Source organism: Heterodontus francisci, chromosome 10 (genome assembly GCF_036365525.1).
Source record: "Heterodontus francisci isolate sHetFra1 chromosome 10, sHetFra1.hap1, whole genome shotgun sequence".
Lineage (NCBI taxonomy): Eukaryota > Metazoa > Chordata > Chondrichthyes > Heterodontiformes > Heterodontidae > Heterodontus > Heterodontus francisci.
In genome coordinates, this window is record NC_090380.1 from 95,448,667 (window position 1) to 95,454,797 (window position 6,131).

A 6,131-nucleotide genomic window follows, 5' to 3' on the forward strand; every position below is an offset into this window, starting at 1 on the left:
TGTGTGCCATAAAGTCTGTAGATCCCGAATCAGTCTCATCAGCCAACTTTGGACTCACAGAAGACAATCATCGTTGCCTGCAAGGGATCGCCTTTAGTATAGTAGGCGGAGGGGCTGAATGTTTAAGGTGATGAATGGGTGTCAATCAAGCATCCTTGATGGTGTCAAGCTTTTTAGGTATTGTTAGAGCGGCCCTCATCCAGGCAAGCGGAGAGTATTCCATCACACTCCTGACTTGTGCCTTGTTAGATGGTGGATAGGCTTTGGGGAGTCAGTAAGTGAGTTACTCACCACAGAATTCCCAGCCTCTGGTCTGCTCTTATAACCACAGTATTTATATGGCTGATCCAATTACATTTCTGGTCAATGGTAATCCCCCCAGGATGTTGATAGTGGGGGATTCAACAATGTCAATGCTCTTGAATGTCAAATGGAAATGGCTAGATTCTCTCGTATTGGAGATGGTCATTGCCTGGCACTTGTGTGGCACAAAGTTTCTTGCCACTTATCAGCCCAGGCCTGAATGCTGTCCAGATCTTGCTGCATACAGGCACAGATTGCTTCAGTGTCTGAGAAGTTGCAAATGGTATTGAATACTGTGCAATCATCAGCAAACAGCCCCACTTCTGACCTTATATTGAAGTCACTGATGAAGCAGCTGATGATTGGGCTTAGGATACTACCCCGAGGAACTCCTGCAGCAATGGCCTGGGGCTGAGATGATTAGTCTCCAACAACCTTTCTTTGTACCATTTATGATTCCAACCAGAGGAGAGCTTTCCCCTGATTCCCATTGACTTTACTCAGTCTCCTTGGTACCACACTCAGTCAAATGCCGCCTTGATGTCATGAGCAGTCACCTGACCTCTGGAATTCAGCCCTTTTGTTCATGTTGTGTCAATCTAACACTCCCTGCTTTCTGTTTTAATTTCCTGATACGAATTAGAATGTTATTTATCAGTCAGGAAATCTTGTACCAAAATAAAATCCCCACAAGAAACACTAGTAAGCGATGAGATATTTATTGCTGTCAGGTTAGGTTTAGGACTACTTGAGTTAAATGGAAAAAAATGCCATGTCCAAAAGCAGTCACTATTTCAGCCTTCTATTTGGTGAAAAGTGACAAGTTCAGAACATGCCCAGACTTTAAATATAAGGAGCAAAGCCATGTTTGCAAGCGGTGATCTTGCACTGAGGGGATGGACTGGACCCAGATGCAGGTACAAGGTTATTTCAGGCGGTGCTGCAGCTTCCCCGATTGGCGCCCACCTCCCAAACCACCCAAAAATAGGACAACCCTCCGGCCACAGGGGCGTATGTGGGAAAAGAACACACTCAATGAAAAACACCTGGCTATTCTTTAAACTCCGTCTCTTTTTTAATAATAATAAAAAAGACAAAACTGCACTAACCTGCCTTCGGCCTCTTCAACTCGAGCCCCCAGCCTAATCAGGCCCGGTCCTGTCCTGTCGTGTCTGCCTAACCCCTATTCCGGCTTCCACATCCGAACCGCATAGCGACTCCGCCCTCCAGCCGATGATAGACATCCCCATCCTCCAATAGAAAGACCGGCCCTCGCCCACAATCACCAATGCGAGATTCCCGCCCACTTCAACGGAGGCGTATCGAATGAAACAAGAGTTGCCATTGGCTGTTCCCCCCCCCCCCCCAATGTGCAGCTCTCCACTGGGTCAAGTTATTAATAAGACATTACAAGTCAGATTTTTAAAAAGAAATAATTGTTTGCAGCTTAATAGTTCAGTGGAGTAACTACCAACTTACCACATTACAAAAACAGAACTCTGAGGCAAAACAGGGCGACTAACTGGCAAATCATTAGATTGATTCCCCCCCACCCCAGGAAGACAAGTTGCAATTTTTCACCAAAAAAAAATAGTAATTTGTGGTTGCTTATTGTGTGTGTTCTAGGAACTACCAGCATTTCACCCCATGCGGCAGCTTGTTGGCAAAATAAAAATTAATTATTTTCCTTCCACTATTTGATAATGAGATCATCTGACAGACACAACCGGAGGCTGTCAGAACCAGAGAATCACAGAATTGTTACAGCACAGAAGGAGGCCATTCGGCCCATCGTGTCTGCACTGGCTCTCCAAAAGAGCAATTCACTCAGTTCCATTCCCCTGCCTTCTCTCCATAACCCTACACATTCTTCCTTTTCATATAACAGTCTAAATCCCTTTTGAATGCTTCAATTGAACCTGCATCCACCACATTCTCAGGCAATGCATTCCAGACCTTAACCACTCGCTCCATGATAAAGTTTTTCCTCATGTCACTTTTGCTTCTCTTACCAAATATTTTAAATCTGTGTCCTCTTGTTGTCGACCCTTTCACGAGTGGGAACAGTTTCTATCTACTCTGTCCAGACCCCTCATAATTTTGAATACCTCTATCAAATCACCTCTCAGCATTTTCTTCTCCAAGGAAAACAGTCCTAACTTCTCCAATCTATCTTCAGAACTGAAATTCCTCATCCCTGGAACCATTCTTGTGAATCTTTTCTGTACTCTTTCCAATGCCCTCACATCTTTCCTAAAGTGTGGCACCCAGAACTGGATGCAATACTCCAGCTGAGACCGAACTAGTGTCTTATACAAGTTCAACATAATCTCCTTGCTCTTGTATTCTATGCCCCTATTAATAAAGCCCAGGATACTATATGCTTTATTAACTGCTCTCTCAAACTGTCCTGCCACCTTCAGTGACTTATGCACATATACACCCAGGTCCATCTGCTCCTGCACCCCTTCCACTGCCTACCAGACTAATTCTCGACATCTCCAGAACGAGCTGCTTCTGAAAATATCCCAATGACCCATCTCCGTGTACCCAGACGCCAGACCCAAAAGAGAAAACTGACATCCTTACATATCTTGTATTTATTCTTCAAGAGTTAGCAAGTATTCATTTTTGTCTTTCTTTTTGGAAAAACATATGAACATATGAAATAGGAGCAGGAGTAGGCCACTCAGCCCTTTGAGCTTGCTCGACCATTCAATAAGTTCATGGCTGAACTGATTACTCCACATTTCTACCCACCCCAAATAACCTTCCATCCCCTCTATAGGCCTCTGCAGAGAGAATTTCTAGATTTTTTCTGGTGTACATGTGAGTTTATGTGTCAGGTATTTAAAAGAGGAAATTTCATATTTCAATCTGTGTGTTAATGCTTTGCTTCATTACTGGAGTCTCATTTTGTAATAAACTGATAATTTTGCTGTTTATGCAAGAAACCTGGTTGGTATATTTTATTCTGGGAAAAAGAGTAGAGTATATGATTGACCATATCGGTAACTGGGTAAACATTTTAAATATATGTTGTGACCTGTGGAGAAGTGGAACTAGAAGACAGCGCACTTGCCCTGCCTCAGTAATAGCACTGCATTTGCAATGGGAAGAAAAAGACGATCCAGATGGTAGTTCAGTTGAATTAGCTCGGATTCAGTTACAGATGAAGCAGCTTGAGCTAGAACAGGAAAGCAGGATTTTTAAAAATGCTTGCGCTTGAACAGGAAAGAGAATTGACAATGAAGAAACTTGAACTTGATAGAGAAGAAAGAGAAAAAGAAAGAGAAAGAGTAAGAGCAGGAAGGGAATTCAAATTTAAAAAGCTGGAAATAAGACAAAGGGGTGGCCTTGACTCTAGCAAATTTTGGTGAGGAAAGAACTGAGCCCAGCCCAGGACCCAGTGGAGAGCTGTTTAAATTTGTGCAATCCCTCCAGAAGTTAGAGGAAAGGAACAAGAAGTATCTTTCATTTCTTTTGAAAAGATAGCCAGACAGATGAAGTGGCCGAAGGAATGCTGGACACTGCTCATGCAAAGCAGGTTGATGGGCAGAGCTCATGACATTTATGCCATACTTTCTGAGGCGGCTTCTGCAGATTATGAGTTGGCAAAAGAGGCTATTCTCAGTGCTTATGAGTTAGTTCCTGAAGCTTACCGGCAGAAATTTCAGAACCTCCGGAGACCCCTGGGCAGACTTATATAGAATTCGAGAGGGTAAAACAAATTAATTTTGATCGTTGTATGTGGGCACTAAAAATAGAGGACACCTAAGAGAACCATAGGGAAATAATTCTCCTGGAAGAATTTAAAAATTCACTCCCTCCATTCGTAAGAACCCATGTAGAGAACCAGAAGGTTTCAACAACCAGAAGGTTTCAACAGCCAGACAGGCAGCTGAGATCGCTGATGATTACGAGCTTATTTACAAGCCCAAACAGTTTGTCCGTCACCTCCACATGCCCGAAAAGGATAGAACGTGGGAGGGTGAAAGGAAGACAAGTAGCTTGGGACAAGAAGGGACAGCTGGGAACACCTTGGGATCTCCTTCTCAGGCCAGAAAGGAAGATGCTGAGGGTGGAAGTAAAGTCCGCAAGCCTAAGTGTTACCATTGTCACAAGGTGGGACACCTTCATGCAGAATGCTGGAAGTTGCAGGGTAAACCCCTGGGACTTAATGGGTTGCACAAGGCCAATGCAGAAAAAGGGGCCCTGACCGAGCATATGACAGATCAGGCTGTAGCTCTGACTGCAGCTGTAAGGCCAAGTAAAAAAAATCACTGTGAGTGTGGGGGTTGTGAATAAGATACCTGAGAATTATAGCAAATTCTTGTCAAAGGGAAAAGTAACTGCTTATCCCTCAAGTGAGGCAGATAAACCTATAGTTATACTTAGGGATACAGGAGCCACCCAAACTCTTTTGCTGGGGAAAGGCATAACTTTTCTACCAGCGAGCGCACCGAATGCCAAGGTTTTAGTGAATGGTATTGGCAGGGAGTATATATCTGTACCTTCGCATTGGGTGCACCTGGAGTGTGACCTAATGTCTGGAACGGTAACCGTAGGAGTTGTCCACAGTTTGCCTGTAGACGGAGTTGACCTACTCCTGAGGAATGATTTGGCTGCAGCGAAGGAAGTAGCTTCTCCAGCTGTCACAGAAATACCAAGTGAAGTTAAAGAGACAGAACAGTTGCAGGAAAAGGTTCCAAGAATTTTTCCTTCATGTGTAGTGACCCAAGCAATGGCTAAACAAGTTCCATTGTTGGATACCACAGACAGATAGCCAAATATCTGAACATTTCTTTGGGAATTTGGATAATCTGATGGAAATGTTCAGTAAGTCTTCTCTGATCAAGGCTCAGCAAGCCGATCCAGAGTTAAATAAAGTGGCACAATTGGCTCTAACAGAAGCTGAGGCAAAGGGAGATCCGGAAGGCTACTATATTAAAAATGGAATTCTGATGAGGAAGTGGTGACCGCCTCACAGACCTACAGATGAAGAATGGACGGTAGTTCACCAGATTTTGTTACCACCCAAGTATTGTTGGGAAATATTAAGGATAACCCATGAAATTCCTTTGGTGGGACATGTGGGGATCCGGAAGACTCAATCACGTATAGGTCGACATTTTTACTGGTCAGGACTTTCCAAGGACGTGGCGCAGTTTTGTAAAATGTGCCATATGTGCCAGATTGTGGGAAAACCGGCACCGCTAATTCCCATACCAGTTTTTGGGGAACCATTTAGTAGGGTGTCGGTAGACTGTTATGACCAGGTGAGAAAGGTGTCTCGGGGTCTTTTACTGTCTTCACCTGGTCTTATTGTAACAGGTTTAATTTTAAACAGACTGTTTTTTGAGCTCCCCCTTTGTGAATCTTTGTTCACAGCTTTCCAATCATAAGGCAAATAAATGAGCATAAACAGGCTTTCTCAGGTTTAAAGAAGAAACGTGAAATTTATTAAACATTAAACTTAAACTCTAATACAGTTAACGCCTACAGACATACGACATGCCCACGCTAGCATGCACACGCAATACACACATGCAAATTGGGACAGAAAAGAGAAGAAAAGTAAAATGGAGAGGTTTAAGGCAGTCTCTAAGAGGGATTTTCATGTTACTGTTTCTGTGTTTCCAGCTCACCGTAGATTCCTTGATTGTAGACGGCTCTTACTTTTCATTGGGGCCCAATATTCTTCTTAAACCTTGTTCACTGTTGGAGACTTTTATCTCTTGGGGCTTCATATGTCTTCAATGGTTTCCCAGGCTGGTGAGAGCGAGATGAGAGCAGACAGGAAAGAGGTGTTCTCAGTCCAGGAGAAA

General features: G+C 43.5%; 1 protein-coding gene across 3 annotated transcripts in view; it reads right to left on the reverse strand.

Moving 5' to 3' along the window:
* The window catches only part of LOC137374649 (transmembrane protein 50B), an 81,316-nt gene extending 79,786 nt beyond the window's left edge, over nucleotides 1-1,530 (reverse strand). For all 3 annotated transcript variants that reach the window (XM_068041103.1, XM_068041101.1, XM_068041102.1), the window contains exon 1: nucleotides 1,413-1,530. The gene's annotated coding sequence lies outside the window, so the exon portion shown is untranslated. The remainder of the gene's footprint in view (nucleotides 1-1,412) is intronic.
* Nucleotides 1,531-6,131: the final 4,601 nt, after the last annotated feature.